Source organism: Anastrepha obliqua, chromosome 4, assembly GCF_027943255.1.
Source record: "Anastrepha obliqua isolate idAnaObli1 chromosome 4, idAnaObli1_1.0, whole genome shotgun sequence".
Taxonomy (NCBI): domain Eukaryota; kingdom Metazoa; phylum Arthropoda; class Insecta; order Diptera; family Tephritidae; genus Anastrepha; species Anastrepha obliqua.
In genome coordinates this window covers 96,387,342-96,403,154 of record NC_072895.1, presented here as the reverse complement: position 1 = coordinate 96,403,154, position 15,813 = coordinate 96,387,342, and the positions used below count along the sequence as shown (strand labels likewise).

At 31.1% G+C, this 15,813-nt stretch overlaps 1 protein-coding gene across 1 annotated transcript in view; it reads right to left on the bottom strand.

Annotated features, from left to right (window-relative positions):
• The window catches only part of LOC129246278 (uncharacterized), a 131,795-nt gene that overhangs the window by 15,176 nt on the left and 100,806 nt on the right, over nucleotides 1–15,813 (bottom strand). The gene's annotated exons all lie outside the window — the stretch shown is intronic.

Here is a 15,813-nt window from a genome sequence, read left to right as displayed (position 1 = left end):
ATTATACATATAAAAGTTCCTCAGCTTCCTTCATTTGTTAAGTCAAATGAATCCATTAAATTCTTTATTGGTATTTTAAGGTCATGGACGTGGAGTGAAAGTGGTGGGGGATAGGGCACACGCTTCGCAAGGATGCAAATTAAATCTGTCGTCAAGCACTGCTTTGGAATCCACAAGGTGTTCGCAAGGTTGGCCGTCCAAACATATCTTGGAGGAGAGCGGTCCAGAAGGAAGTCGAAACGGCAGAAAAAACTTGGAACGAAATCAAGTTTCTGCTTTCTAAGCTACTACAAAAGTCGAATTCCCTCTTTATTGTGATCAGATGGGATCTTGTGAAAATTTGACTTGACTCGTCGTAAGAGAGTGGGCCTCTATAGATGTGATTTGCTTGCAATTAATCTTTGGCCATTCTGACCTGCTTTGAAAATAATAACGTATCTACACGGTCAACGATGTAGTAGGTCCGGAAAACATTTTTGGAGGCCTTCAGCCCAAAAATTGCTGATAAATAAGGCGACGTATTTTTAATGAATACCTTCCTAATTGATAGCAGAGGGCGGTTACAGATGCTAGTGCAACGATGAGTCGAGCGTAGTTCAGAAGATTTGCGAAAACGCGGCATGGTAGAAGGAGGTAGTTGAGAAGTTTGGGTTTGTGGGACACTATCTGTGTTTAAGCAGGGCTTCACTACAAGGTAAGTAAAGTATATCCCATCTAATGACAAAGTAAAGCATATTCCGGTTTGTGTTGCCTGAGTTATGGCCACCTTCAAGTTTAACTTAACTGGAGCTTTGAATACTGCAATGAACTCTCTGGATGTTATGACTATCATGGATACAGAAAAGTAGGCTATTGCCTGGAGCGAAGTCGAGATGAATAAGCAGAATTCGTAAAAGGAGTTCAATACCTACCCAAAATCAGAGCATGGAAAATGTTGTGAGGATTACTTTGCTGAGAATTAAATAAAAACTTGAATCTGTGCGGAGTGTATTATTTACCAGAAATTGATTAGGATATTTAGAATTATGCTGTTTTCAGCGCTATCCGGATTAAATATTTCTCATCTCAATAATTCTCAATTAAACTGTTCAAATTCCAGCTTATACCGCGTTTATCTACATAAAGTGAACTAGCCTCATAGAAATTCTATCAGTTTCAAAACTTCAGTAAGCCATTTTATTGGGTTAAACAAGCTTTCAAGCTAAGTGTGGCAGCCTAAAAGCTCCCAAGGCTTGGCAGGGTAGCTTTCGCTAATTTAATGAAGCTAAGGTTCGACATATTTCCCATCACCTTTTAACTAGTAAGTAATGAACAATTTTCTGATGGACGCTCCTACCACCTGTTTGCATGTTGCAAAAATTATCTTTATATCGTTTTTGCTAACTAATCTTTCAAAAGTTCTCTATACCTGCTATGTAGCGAGTAAGCTTTGAATATTTTTATGCAGAAAGCTTTCTGCGTCCTTTGCCATGCTGCGAAAACTATTTATATACATATATGTATGGTTTTACTGACTAAGCTTTGAGAAAAACTACAAGCCGTGGAAGCTCAAGAAAAAAAAGAAGCTGTATCTGTGTATTTTCATTGAAGCTTCCATACTACCAAAATGATTAAGTGTCTAAGGTGTTCAAAGAATCTCACTTAAAGTTAATATCGGTAAATTTTTTAAATTTAAATTTAAGTTTGCAAAGGACATATGGGCGTAGCTATGTATATATTTTAGTACGTTAATTAAGAAGCTTTGTTTCGGAACTTATTTGTAAATTCTCGGATAGGGCTGGAGAGTATATGTAAATATAAGTTTGATGCTGGTGAAGTGTACATGTTATTTTAAAAGTAAATAAAATTAAATAAATTTTTAGCGCAAATTTCATGAAAAAAGCTTTTAATAAGAAGAACTTGAGTTAACAAGCTTTCATTAAAGAAGTTGTCAGTGTGAAAAAAGCATCAATTGAAATGAATTAATTTTTTTCGAAAAAGTCTTAACAGTATTGTGAGTAATTTTTCAGCCACTTTCGACAGCCATTTGTAATGTGTGGAATAATGTTTTTTTTTATTTTCTTACTTATTTTTTTATAAATGCAGTGGCGAATCAAAAAAATGCGTATTAAAGTTAGAACTGTGTGCAGATTTGCGAGTTAATAAGGGCGAAAATAATTAATTAACTATAATGAAGCGTAAAAGCTGCTTAAACGGCGTGTGTTGAGCTTAAAAGCTAACTTACTTTTAACAGATAAATGTATTTATATCTTTAAGCTTAAATATGCATAAGAATATATATGCAACTATCTTGTGTGTTGGTGTATAAAAAAATTTTATAATATAAAAAATTTTATAAAATAAAAAATTTTATTAAATAAAAACAGTTTTATAAAATATTTTTCTTTTGTTTTTACTTAAAACTATTGCATATCATATACGAGTGTTTATTAAAATAAAAATATATATGTATTGGTACTTTAAGTTATAAGAAATGAAACCATTTTTTTTTAATGATACAACAAAATCCTGCATTGGGCAAGGATTTATGTTTCAAAGTCCCAGACTCCTTGGCTATTCAATTATTTACTCAGCCAATTGCGTTTACCAATTTCACCATTAATCACACATTCATATTTTTGGAAGGTTCATAAAAATATTTTTGAATAAAAATAAAATTGGAAAATATATATTAAGCCGAGCTAAAAATTATGTAGTTAAATATTTGCTAAATAATTAGATAAAAAAAACTATATAATGAAAAAAATTTTGATAATTAAAAAAAGTAGGCTAAAATTCATATGTCGCTTATAAGAAATCTAATAAATATGTGTCAAAAATTTACAGACACGTTTTTGTAGTATTGGTAAATAGTAAATGTTATTCAACTAATTAGCTGTGTTTGATTTTTATTAAAAAAAGTATATCTATGCGGTTTTTCTGAGGGAGTTTATAGTTACCAATTTGTTGTTGTTGCCCACATATAACAGGCAAGTATTTTTTTTTTTTGTTTTTTGTTTTTTTGCATACCTACCGATGCATCGTTGCAGCTAAAATGCTGTTAAATGACGAATTTTTGTTTTATAAAAAAAACATTTAAAAAAAAAATTAAAAAAAAAAAATTTAAAAAAATTTTTTTTTAAATAAGAGAAAAAAAATTTGTTTACATATAATATTTATATTTTTATACTTCTGATAAAGACATCAGAAAATATTTACATGAATTGCGATTTTTTTACATTTTGTGCTAAAATTTTTTTATTTGTTTTCTTGAAAACTGAAGTTTTTTGGTTTTGTGCCACAGGCTAGACAATTTTTTTCCTTCTTTTTCGCGTAAACTCCTGTTGTGAGTGATTTTAAAGGTCTTATTCTTTAAATTCCTTTTTAAATTCAAAGCTGAATTTTTCGCCTTCATCTTTTCATTTTATCGCATATCTTCTAAGCACGAAGTTGATTAAAAGTTTATTTATTATATTAAATTATTTTCACAATAAAGATAAAAAAAAAAGATTTTGGCAAATATGTTAAATAATATTAAACATTTTTTTTTAACATTTCACTTTTTAGTAAATTAAATAAAGAAAAAATTGTTTGTAATGATTTAAAATTTAAAATAGTATTACACATTTTCTTCAATAATTCAATTTTTTATATATTAATTTAAATAAAATACAATTTTTTTAAGCATTTTAAATTTAAAGTATTATTATTGACTTAATTTATTTAATAATTTTGGTAACGTTACGTTTTTGATAACTTAAATAAAACAACTTTTTTTTTAATAATTTTAAGTCTGAAAACTTAAAACTATTTTTTTAGTGATTTCATTTATAATAATTTTCATAAAAAAAAGTTTTTTGTAATAAATTTAAACTTAAAATGTTATTGAAGTAAGGTTTTTAACAATTTAATTTTTAAGAATTTTAATGAAAAAACATTTTGAAATCATTTCAGATGTAAAGCATTACTAAAATAATTTGTTTTAATGATTCAAGTTTTAAATTTTTCTTATTATTATTTTTTTAATTCAACTTTTACTAATTTATATAAGAAACCTTTTTTTAAGAACTTTAAATTTAAAATATTATTAAATTATTTCATTAAATAATTTAATTTTTATCAAGTTCGTTTTTTTACTAATGTCATCAAACAAATTTCAAAAAAAACTATGTGCATAAAATTGAGAGAGTAATTGAAAATAACATAATAAGAGAATTCTTGTCTGGTCTCATTATTTTGAATTAAAAAAATTTATAAACTGAAAAACATAAAATTACAACCCACATTTTTTTAACAGAATTTCTCAAAAACTAAGTAGCATTATGTTTAATTAGAAATATTCAGACAAAATGAAACACAAAATTTCAAAAGATTTTTGGGATTTTTAATTAAATTAATTATAAAATGTGAAAACGGTTATTACAAAAACAAATTTTTTTTATTATTTTTAATTAAAATTTATTTTGGCAGAATTAAACATTATCACAATTTTTTTTTTACTATTTTTAATTAAAAATTATTTTGGCACAATAAAACATCCTTTAATTTTGAATTAAAATTATTTTGATAAAATGACAAAAATTGTGACGAACATTTTTTTAACGGAATTCAATCAATTTTTACAGATAATCAATCAATTGAAAACTTTGTGGGTAATCTATCCGTTTTTACCATCCATCTTTTATCTTTCCTATCTTTATTCTTTCTACTGATTTCTATCCAGGTGTAGTACAATGGTCTACTGACTGAGTGCTTGGAGTTGTCCAACCCCCTATAAATCTAATTTAATCTAATCTTGTGGTCGTTTTTCGCAGGGTTTTGTTGTTTTGGAGGCCCAACTATTGAATGGATAATCGAGAGGAGCTGGAGCGGAGAACAGATTGGAGTTTTCAGTGACAGTCAGACTGCACTGAAGGCTCTGGAGAACGCGAAGCAAATCTCAAAGATTGTTCAAGAATGTAAGAAGAAGCTTAAGTCTGTCGCAAGACGAAACAGGCTTGTACTTATATGGGTTCCAGGACACTCCGGTGCTCAAGCAAACGAAATTGCCAATGAATTGGCCAACCGTGGATCAGTGATTGCCGCACAAGAGCCAGAGCCAATAAGCGAAATCAGTTCTGCAGGAATCATGAATTCAATCAGCGATTATGTAGGCAATCTACATAAAGAGGGAAGGTCGAGTCTAGAACGCTACAGAACTGCAAAGTGTTTTGTGACAAGTGCGAACAGAACTTGGAAGGAAAGACGTTCGGTATATGGCCGGTATCATTACAGGACACAACCCATCATCGAGGACCCAGTGTGTCTGTCATGCTTGGAGGAGGCGGATAGCACTGAGCAGTTTCTCTGTGAGCACAGCTATGAGTTTTAGGTTCCGATGTCGTGAGAATGCGTAATATTCGTTCTCTAAAACTGGAGGATATTTACAGATTTGCCAAAGAATCTGGAAAATTCTCACAGGACTAACTATCTCTATCTCTGTCTCTATTCTTTTCTATCTCTTTCTCTGATACTTTTCTCCTACCCTCCTTGACTATCTACTCTCTTTCCAGAGCTTTAAATACAATGGGCGTTTTAGGCTGAGTGTTCTAGGAGCCACCAAATCTCCTGGTGCTACTTGGCTCGACCTTTTCAAATTTCAATTTCAAATTTCAACTATTGAAGTAAGTAAGGCCAGGATGGGGCGTTTTGGACTACCACTAAATTGCGCTATCACTAGTTTTTTGGTATAGTTAAATTGTGGTTTTTATTATTACCGGGTTTTCAATTTTTCAGTGTTTTAGATATTTGCTAAGTGGAATGATTATTGAGTGCTCTAAGCCCAACGCTGTTTAAGGCCAATAATTTTGCGTTATTACAAAAATCTTAGTTTTTATATTATATTAATATTATGATGTGGTATCTTAAGTGTTTTTGGGGCGATTGCTTAATACTTTTCTTTTTGAATTTTTCAAATTTTTCATCATCTTTTTGTATACTTCAGGCCAATATCTATAATTCATTTAATTATAATATTTTTTATGTTCGAAATTAGTGTTAAATGTCTGAATATCGTTTTTTGATACGCTAAAATAATTTCTTCTCCATTCATAACCCCAATTAGAAATCATTTGCTTTCTTAACCTTCGAATTATTATAAATGCCAGTTTTGTGGCCTTAGTTGAATGTTTTTTATTTATTTAGTACATACAATTTAAGAAGATTTTTCTACTTTATTAGTTAATAAATAAAAATTAATTTTTTTTTAACTAATAAAATAATTTTTATTTTTGTTTCAGTTAGTAACATTTTTTTTAACTAATAAAAATAACTAATAAAAAAATTTCTATTTTATTTAATTTTAAAATAAATTTTTTTTTTATTTCTTTTAACTAATAGAACAAAATTTTTATTTTTTGTAGTTCTTTACGAATTTCATATTATCAAATATAAAATTTTAAAATTTGTAAATTTTTTTTTTTTAATAATTATTTCAATATTTTTAATTTAAACTTTAATTGCAAGGCTTAAGCTGCAATTTACTCGAGTTCAGAGTTTTTAGTTTGTTTAAAATATATCTTTTGAACGCCTCAGCAATCATCGCCCATAATTACAGCCTTATTCTAGAATGGCATACAATTTTGAAATAATTTTTTTATTAAACAAATATTTACATCCTCTTCCATATCCATTCAGGATTTGAAACATATTCAATCGTTTTTGAATTACAGTTTTAATATTCAAGAGTTTTTTTTATTAGTGCACAGTGAACCGCTTTTTAGCAAAGAAATTTTGTTTAAATAAGTTTTCGAAAGCGAATTAAATTTCTTTGTATAAATTTTATCTTATGTTAAAAGTTTTCATTGCGCTTTGTTACAGGAATACCTTTAAAATATACCAAATCAGCACCTGCTTGTGAAATATATTCAGTGCTGCCTTCCTCTCATAATAAAGGGAGTTGCAAAGTGCGAAACGTAAGTATTTTCCCTGCAGGTCAACTCTATTTTCACTCTTAATCCCTTTAATACTGCAATTTACAGCGCATTCATTTACTCCACCCAACCGCCACAAAAGCAACACATCTTACGCGCATCCCAGCGGTGGGCGTATGCGACATGGCTAATACTTAGTACGCCTTAGTCGCCATGGCAAATTTATGAGAGTTTTAAAAAACTGGCTTAGCATACTTATAGGCGTACCGTAGCCAAGCAAAAGTGCTATATGCCACACAAAATACGACTCGTCGCACTTTTTCCGCAGAGTCGCGTATGGAATTAGTGTTTGTACAAAAGGAATTCTCTTGTATTCTAATGGCTGTGTATGAGTGTGTTGCTGGTATATATATGTGTGTGTGTGTGCGCGTTACAGCGGCCATTCACGTGATATTCCTGTGTTAATTTGCATTTAAATGGCTTAAAAGTGTTAACCCAACGTTGAACTCTCAACATTAGTATGACGTGCGCCCTTAAGTATGTTATGTGTGCGGAGGATAAAATTCGTTGTCTGTGCACGCCTCCTGGAGCGACACAGAGTGTGGCGTGTGTTTTTCCACTCTCATTTTCTTCTGGTCTGTATGTCTGTGTATGTCGTAGCGCGTGGCACATTTTTCACGTATTCTTATTAAGGTTTCATCACCAACGGGCAACGGGCAACAGGCAGCTCAAATTCTCATTCGTACGCCGTATGCTGTTGATTCGTTTTACGTTGCATAGCACTCGCCTTAGGTGTCGGAAATTCGAGGCTGTTTGGTTAATTTTCCGCTTGAAGCATTGAGCCGTCACCTAAGCCGTCCTCACTCAAGATTGTTGGCCTCTCTCCATCTCAGTCATTTATTTCGGGTGCTTATCGCTTGGCGAAAAATTAGGTTATTTGGGGGCAAACCTCAAGGCGCTTCGAACGCAAATCCAATTTGCGGCAGTGTAGCGTGATTTGTTTGTGTGGTGGGCCAAGTAGAATTTGGGTTTCCTTAGAGTTAGAGGAAATTTCTTCGTATTACATTTTTTATTTATATTTTTTCTCTCATATACTTTTTCGCTTTCTTTCGCATACATTGCAAATTTTGGCTATTTCCGTTTGCTGATAAATGTCTGCTAAAGCATTGGCCGTAGGCGCCTAATATTTCTGTAATTGCTACTTAATGCACGTATTAGCTGTGTCGAATTTTTTCACTGTTGTGACGGCATTCCATTACTGCTCTGATTTTATTGAACCTACCAATTTTTCCCTTGACCTTGGGCATTGACGTCCTTTAAGTGAAAAGGGTCTGACAATGATTTTCGAGTAAATGTAATTTAAAATGGTGAATCACTTTTGTTTTGAAAGTGGAATTGGTTTTTTTTATATTGGATGGTTGCACTTGAATTAGAAATGTTTGCCTTGCTTGCTGATTATACTGCTATAATTTGCATGATTTTTTTTTTGGAAGAGAATGGACGGATAAACAGTTTTCCGCTTTTATAACAAGTGTAGATAGAAGAAGAAATAGTTTTGGTGGGATATATCCGGTTGTTTGAAACTCCTTACCGAAATTGAGTTAAGAAAGAATTGAGCTGACAAAGAACAACCACATTTATATGCATGCTGTTTCATTTTATAGCGACTCATTACCAATTTTTACCAGTGTTTGGACTTGCTATAAAAATTATAGCAAAATTATAGCAAGCCAATATTAAATTTTTAGCGATTTTCGACATTCATGTTAAAGAAATGTAGTTCCACAGTCATCGAAAATTATAGCACTATTATAGCAAGTGCAGTATACCATTTCTGGGAGATTGAGATTAAAGTGTTACATATCTATGAACTCATGTAGTTGAATATTAACTGAAAATGTGTATAAGTTTCAATAAAAAAACTATGGCGAAGAGTTATTCTAGTAGTAAAATTAATAAGTGTGTTTTTGAGTAGTTTTCGTTGACCGAATTTTTTTGTTCCTAAAACACAAAATAATTTTTTGTCTCATTGTGAGCAAATAATTAAAATGTTCGAGTATTTTTTGTAAATTTTAGTCTATATAATGTTTCTATAAGTAAATATAGAAAATATATTTTCTTTCTACAGATTCTAAGTAAATGATTTTGGTTTTAAATCTAATGCACTACGCTTCAATGGCTAATTTCCTAAGATATACTTATAGAGAAAGTTCTATAACGAGTACAAATTCCAGTTAAATGAACAGTAAACTTCGCGTAACACAGTCAAACACTTTATTTTTGCTAATTCAAGACTGATATGTTGATCTAAATATGCATTAGCACATTTTACATTTTTGGAAAATATATTTTTTAGGCTGAACGCTCTGAATACAGAATCTTGTAAATCAACTTATTTTAATACCAATTGGATTAGATCACCACATCTGCTATTATTTTATATAAAGTATTTGTATTTACAATTTTTTTTTAAATAAAAATGTATTGGAAATTAAATTAGCTAATTCGAAAAAAAAGTCAAATGAGCAAAGCCTGCTGTAGGGCAGCGCTGCATCGGGGGAATGTAAGCATATAGGCGTATTGACATACATACATAGAGACAAATGCAGGGGTAAAACACTTTATAAATTTTATGAATAAAAAACCCATTTTGTATAGTATTACAATATAATAGAAAAATGAGTACAAAAACAAAAAAAAAAACTAAAGCATAAAACTAAACTAATAATAGGGGGCAAGAATTTTGAATAGGTTTCTAAGCAATTTTTTGTAAATTTTTTTTTGGGGGGATTTTGTTGCATTGCTAGTTCATATTTACGCATAATATTTTTTATTGTATGAAATAAGTTTATAGTTGAACATAATTTTATGGAAAACAAATCGGAGTGAAAATATCACAACTATGGTTTTTTTTGTAATATAACGAAGCGGCAAGGTATCAGAAAATACGAACTAAAAACTAATAAGGAAGTACATAGCGGAAAATGCTAAGCAGAATTAACAAGGCCAAAAGGTAATGGAAATTGCATAAAAGAATTTATAAAAATATTAGCTAAATGTTTACTAGAAAGCGACGCTAAGTGTTGTAAATAGTTGTTGCTATAATTATAAAAGTGATTTTGCAAAAGTATAAACAGTTCTTACTTGTTGCTTTTAAAGTGAACATAAAATACATAAAACCGCGCTTTTTTCTGAGAATTAAAAATAAATTATCTTAAATAAAGTTTCGTATTTTATATGCCTATTCAGTTTAAAATACACCAAATTTTTTGTAAATAAAATTACGCGTTTGTTTTTAAATTTACCATTTCTAAAATTATTGTTTAAAAATCAAAGTTGTTGTTTAAAGTCTATATGCCCAGAATTACGGAAGTAAATTCAAAAATGTCACCTTAGCGACTTTTGCCCTCCAATTTGCTTTATAAAAAATTTTATAAATTAAATTATGCCACCAAATAAGTTTGACAGTACCTGATAGTTTTCATTGCCCACAAACATTTATAGATTTGTTTTACGGACTATCGACTTGTGAAGTTTCATAAGTGCAACACGTAGAAATACCTAAAACATTTGCAAGCCATTTCTTACATTATGCTATAAAATTATGGCATTCTTACAATCAGTCTAAATGGCATGAAAAGTGCTAAATTCGTTCTGGGTTAGTTAAAAATAGTATTCAATGAATTTTCTAACTATTTTTTATAATTTTTATTTTGCCATAAAATTATGGCGTTATTGCAATCGACCTAAATTGCATGAAAAATGTTAAAACTCATTCTGGATTACTAAAAAATATTAATCAATGAATTGTCTAGCTATTTGTTATATTTTTCACTTTGCTTTAAAATTATGGCATTCTTACAATCAGTCTAAATTGCATGAAAAATGCTAAAATGCATTCTGGGCCAGTTAAAAATATTATTCAATAATATATCACTGAAATTTCTAGCTATTTCTGTATTTTTCACTTTGCTATAAAAATTATGGCATTTTTACAATCAGTCTAAATGGCATGAAGAGTGCTAAATTCGTTCTATATTACCTAAAAATATTATCCAATGAAATGTCCAACTATTTTTTATATCTCACACTTTGCTATAAAATTATAGCATCATTTTTAACAGTCTAAATGGCATGAAAAATGCTAAAATACATTCTGGCTTACTTCAAAACATTATTCAATGACTTTTCTGACTATTTTTTATAATTTTTATTTTGGCATACAATTATGGCATCATTACAATCGGCCTAAATTGCATGAAAAATGTTAAAATTCATTCTGGATTACGGAAAAACTACTATTTGATGAATTGTCTAACTATTTTTTATAATTATTACTTTGCTATAAAAGTATGGCGTTCTTAAAAATCAGTCTAAATGACCAGAAAAATGCAAAAATTCATTCTGGACTACTTAAAAATATTATTCAATGAATTTTCTAACTATTTTTTATTTGCCAAAGATTATGATATCCTTATGATCAATCTAAAATTCATGTAAAAAGACTTCTTGTAAAAACTTCCCATAAAATTATAGCATGCTTATAACTACTCTAAATACCATTAAAAATGTTCAATTAATTTATTCGAATAGCCTATGTTTTTAAATATGCCTTAAAATTATGACATTATTATAATTAGTCTTAAGCTTGTATGCTATAAAAGTAAATAAAAGAGATTTAATGCTAATGTTCTCCTAAAAATACTGCTGAAAGATATCTAAGAATACATAATGAATGTTAGCGCTAATTTCCATAGTTGCTATAAAATTTGGTTTGGAACTCTAAATTGAATTTGTCATACTCGTAAAATTATAGTAGCATTCGTAATGCCAGTAAGATGAGTTCCATTTCAATGCCTTAACTCTAAATATCGGATTACAGGAAATACAATATTTATGAAACTTTGTTTTTATAGACTATAAAACTTTCTTTCATTAATATTGCATTTGCTGTAGTCTGAGATTTCTATGCTGCAGGGATGATATACTTTCAGCTTATGTAAACTAAAATGTCGCTTTACTAAGTAAATCGAACTTTACACTCTAAATGCCATTTCGAAACAATAAGCCGGGTTTATGTATGTACCATAATCTTTTAGCTGGGGTTGCTGCTTTATTTTGTAAGCTAAATTTCGAAACAACAAGTAATTTTCTATCGGCATATTTACTTACATACGCGGTTTTGCATGTTTTCGGTTTTATTTTTTCCAGCTTTCTTTGTGGTGAATACATTTATTTTCCATAATTTTGTAGCAGACACGGTTGTTTTTAAATATAACGCAATAATAACTTTTTTCGACGCATAACGTTTTTTTTTTATAATAAAAGATAAATGTTTATCTCTATCAAATCTAAGTATGTATGCGCGCTAACGCCAAAAACCGTTTCATCTATCCTTCGCGCTCTTTCCCCCCGCCCTCTGTAACTTCATACGCGAACAATTTGTTTAATCATTAAGTTCAATGTTCTTCATTTGGGTATTTCCCGCTTTTGCTGTTGCCGTAAATGTTGCTATTATCGTTACACTGCCGCACACACTTCTGCCATCTGTGTCGCGTTGCGGCGTGAAAGCGGAAATCCCTGCATCATGTCACCTGATCACGCGCGCACATACCACAAGCCGCCTTTCGGGCGTCGAGGTATTTACAACGGCAACATCGAACTGCAGAGTCCCAAATTACTATACAACAACTTATTTATTGCCATTTCTCCCATTCGTTCATGTGCCCAATTGTAATCATTGCATGAGCGTTTGGTGCGAATGCGTCACACACTGTGCGTTTGTACGCTTGTGCGCACGTGTGCGTGTATTCGAATTGTGTTGGAAATTGCCTAAAATGCTGCAATGATTTTTCATTCGCGTACGCGCATATTACGCAGCAATTACGTGCGGCATATAAATTCCAACCGAAGCAATTAAGCGCGCTGGTATTAAGTGTTTGCCACCAAAACGCGACTATGTGTGTGTGTGTATGTGTGTCTCTTTGAAAGTACATAGTTATATACACACATACGTACGTATGTATGTATGTGGCACATGAACAATATGCTTGTTGTATATGCGTATGTTGGGTGCGTCGTTCGACGTCAATGTGTTGTAATAAATGTTAATTTACCAAACGCGAAAATCAACATTTATTGCCTGTGTAAAGCGGTGAACATACGCGCTCGATAAGAACAACAATAACAAGAAGAAGAGTAGCAACAAATATTCGCATCCACACAAACACACGCGGCTTGCCGCATATGTGCGTATGTGTACGTGTAAATAGCCACGTAATTGCATTATATGTGCCCTGCATGTTTGGCGGCGTATTCGTATTGCATATCCTATGCCACTGCGCCTTAATTTATGCTTTATTTATTTACCTTTGTAAAAAGTTTCGTAAAACTTTATTTTGATTGTCGACAAAGAGGAGGAAGTGTGTAGTGGCGCAAAACGATAATAACTGCATACATATGAAATTATGTGCGTATGTAGGTAGACGTTGACAAGTGTATGTGTGTGTGTGTACATTTCCGTTGGCACCATAATTGCTGCTATTAATACGATTAATGCAGTTCAATTAATGTAAGTGATAGTTGAAATTTCATACCGCTCACATAACTACGCATACATAGACAAGTTATGATAGGTGCATGTGTACGTGAGTGCTCGTATGATCACGAATATATACGCTTGTGTGCTTACTTAAATGCGCTTGGTAAATATAATAATGTAGTTTTTAGTAGCATTGCAATATTTATGGCATAATTTTTGGCGTTGGCGCGCATAGTTTGTAAATTAGCTACATTATTATTATGCGTGAATATTGATGTCAACTTCTTTTTCGCGATAGTCTTTTCATAAAATTTTTATTAAGGCAAATATTAATTCTAGTATGAGGTATTCACTAAGGAGCGTAAACGGGATACGAAATTTTTTGCACTGGCCGAAAAAGCTTTTTGTAGTAATTATTATATTAGTAAATAGGTGTGCCACTAAAACATAGTTTGGGGCAAAAAATCCATTATTTTCTCGGTATATGCTCTAGTGCTGTAGTGATTGATATCTCGTAAAGTATCAATCAAACTATTTGAAGTTTATGCGCGTAGTCACGGTGGCATTTCTCACTGAAAAAGTTCCTTTACTCTTTTTTGTTTTTTCCATTCAGTTGTGAGTTACAAGGTGTCAGTCAGTAGAAGTAAAAGGAAAACTCGTTAAATTTCATAGCTTTTCTTCGATAAAGACGAAAGTGCAATCCCAGGCCAGCAGGTCGCTGAAATTGTGAATGGTGTTTATGGTGCCGATACTGTAACAGCGAATTACGTGCAATTTTGGTTTCACCGATTCTGTGCAGGCATTTTTGATGTTAAAGAAAATGTCGAAAATGTGGATAAAATCACAGAAATAAAGGAAGCTCATCTGTATTTTAGTAATCGTAGCATCACCCAGAAGCTAAAGATCGACCATACATAAAACAATTTTAAATGATTTGTGCGAATTTTTTTCGCAAAATAATGAATTTCCTTCTCCCCAAACTATTATAATATTTGTTTAACCACGCGAAAAATTAATGCTATTTTATTTGTGGCACTTTTGCTTCATTTATTCTGTTTATATTTTAACGGAAGTACTCTATTCAAGCCCTCATTATTTTATCTCGCAGATTTCTTTAAGTTTTCGATTTCATTATTTAATTTTCATCACTTTTGATGTTTGACAAAACTGGGCCTACTTTTTATACCTAAAGTTGGCTGCTTAATTTTATAAAAGCAATTCAGGCTCTATTTAAACAAAACCCTAGATTTTCTAATCCTTTTTTAAGGAGATTCGTTGCCATAATTCAGTGCCAATTTGTAGAACGCTAACGCAAACAAACCTGTGTACACTCAGTTTACTACGATTTATTCAGTTTATCTACGAAGGATCAAAAAATTAGTTGAGACAATTTTTGGGATTTGTAGCTATAATTTTACAGTGCATTTCAAATTATAGGAACTTTCTGGCTCACAAAATCGCACAATAAAAAAATAGAAACTTGATTTGTTGTGTTAGGCAAATATACGCACAAACTTCTTTTTGGAGCTGCTTCAGTTGTTTATAGGAACTTTTTTTATTAAAAATTAAAAAAATCGGCACTGCTTGACTAGCTGTATGAAAGTAACATTTTTTTAAACTATTTTAGTTGCCATAAAAATTATAGGAACTTTTTCATTGAACAATCGCTATTGCTTAACTAACTGTGTTGGGCGAATGCTTGAAAGTAACACATTTTTTAATTATTTTAGTTGCTATAAAAATTATAGGAACTTTTTTATTAAAAAAATCGACACTGCTTAACTTATTGTGTGGGGCGAATGCATGAAAGTAACATTTTTTTTAACTATTTCCGTTGCCATAAAAATTATAGGAACTGTTTCATTAAAAATATGGCCGCTGCTTAACTAATTTTGCTGGGCGACTACATTAAGGGGGGAGCCTGCTTTAGAGGCTTCAAAAAATCGATTTTTTTTTTGCATAAATGCCTTCCCAAACTATCCAAAAATGTGTCCTCAAAATTTCAGTAGCAAATTCAAAATATTTTCGGAGTTACAGAAGAAATTGTGAGCAAGCGTCGAGCAGGCATACGAGCGGATTTTTTATATACAAATACTTCGACGCGCGATTCCTCGGCTCTTTATTTTTACGATTTTTCCTAACTGGCGGGAAAGATAGGGAAAAAGTTAAACGTCCTATCGCAATGAGATAACATTGATTGTATTTGGAAATAAATTCTCTTCTAGTTGAATCTAAAAAACCTTAAGAAAGTTATGATTAACCCACTTTTTAAACAATGTAAAGTGAATTTCTTTTTCAAAAAAAAAAAAATCATTTTATTTAATTAGCGAAAAATTGTTGAATTTCTCACTTTTTGTTTAATCTTCTTGGTTTAACTAGAGG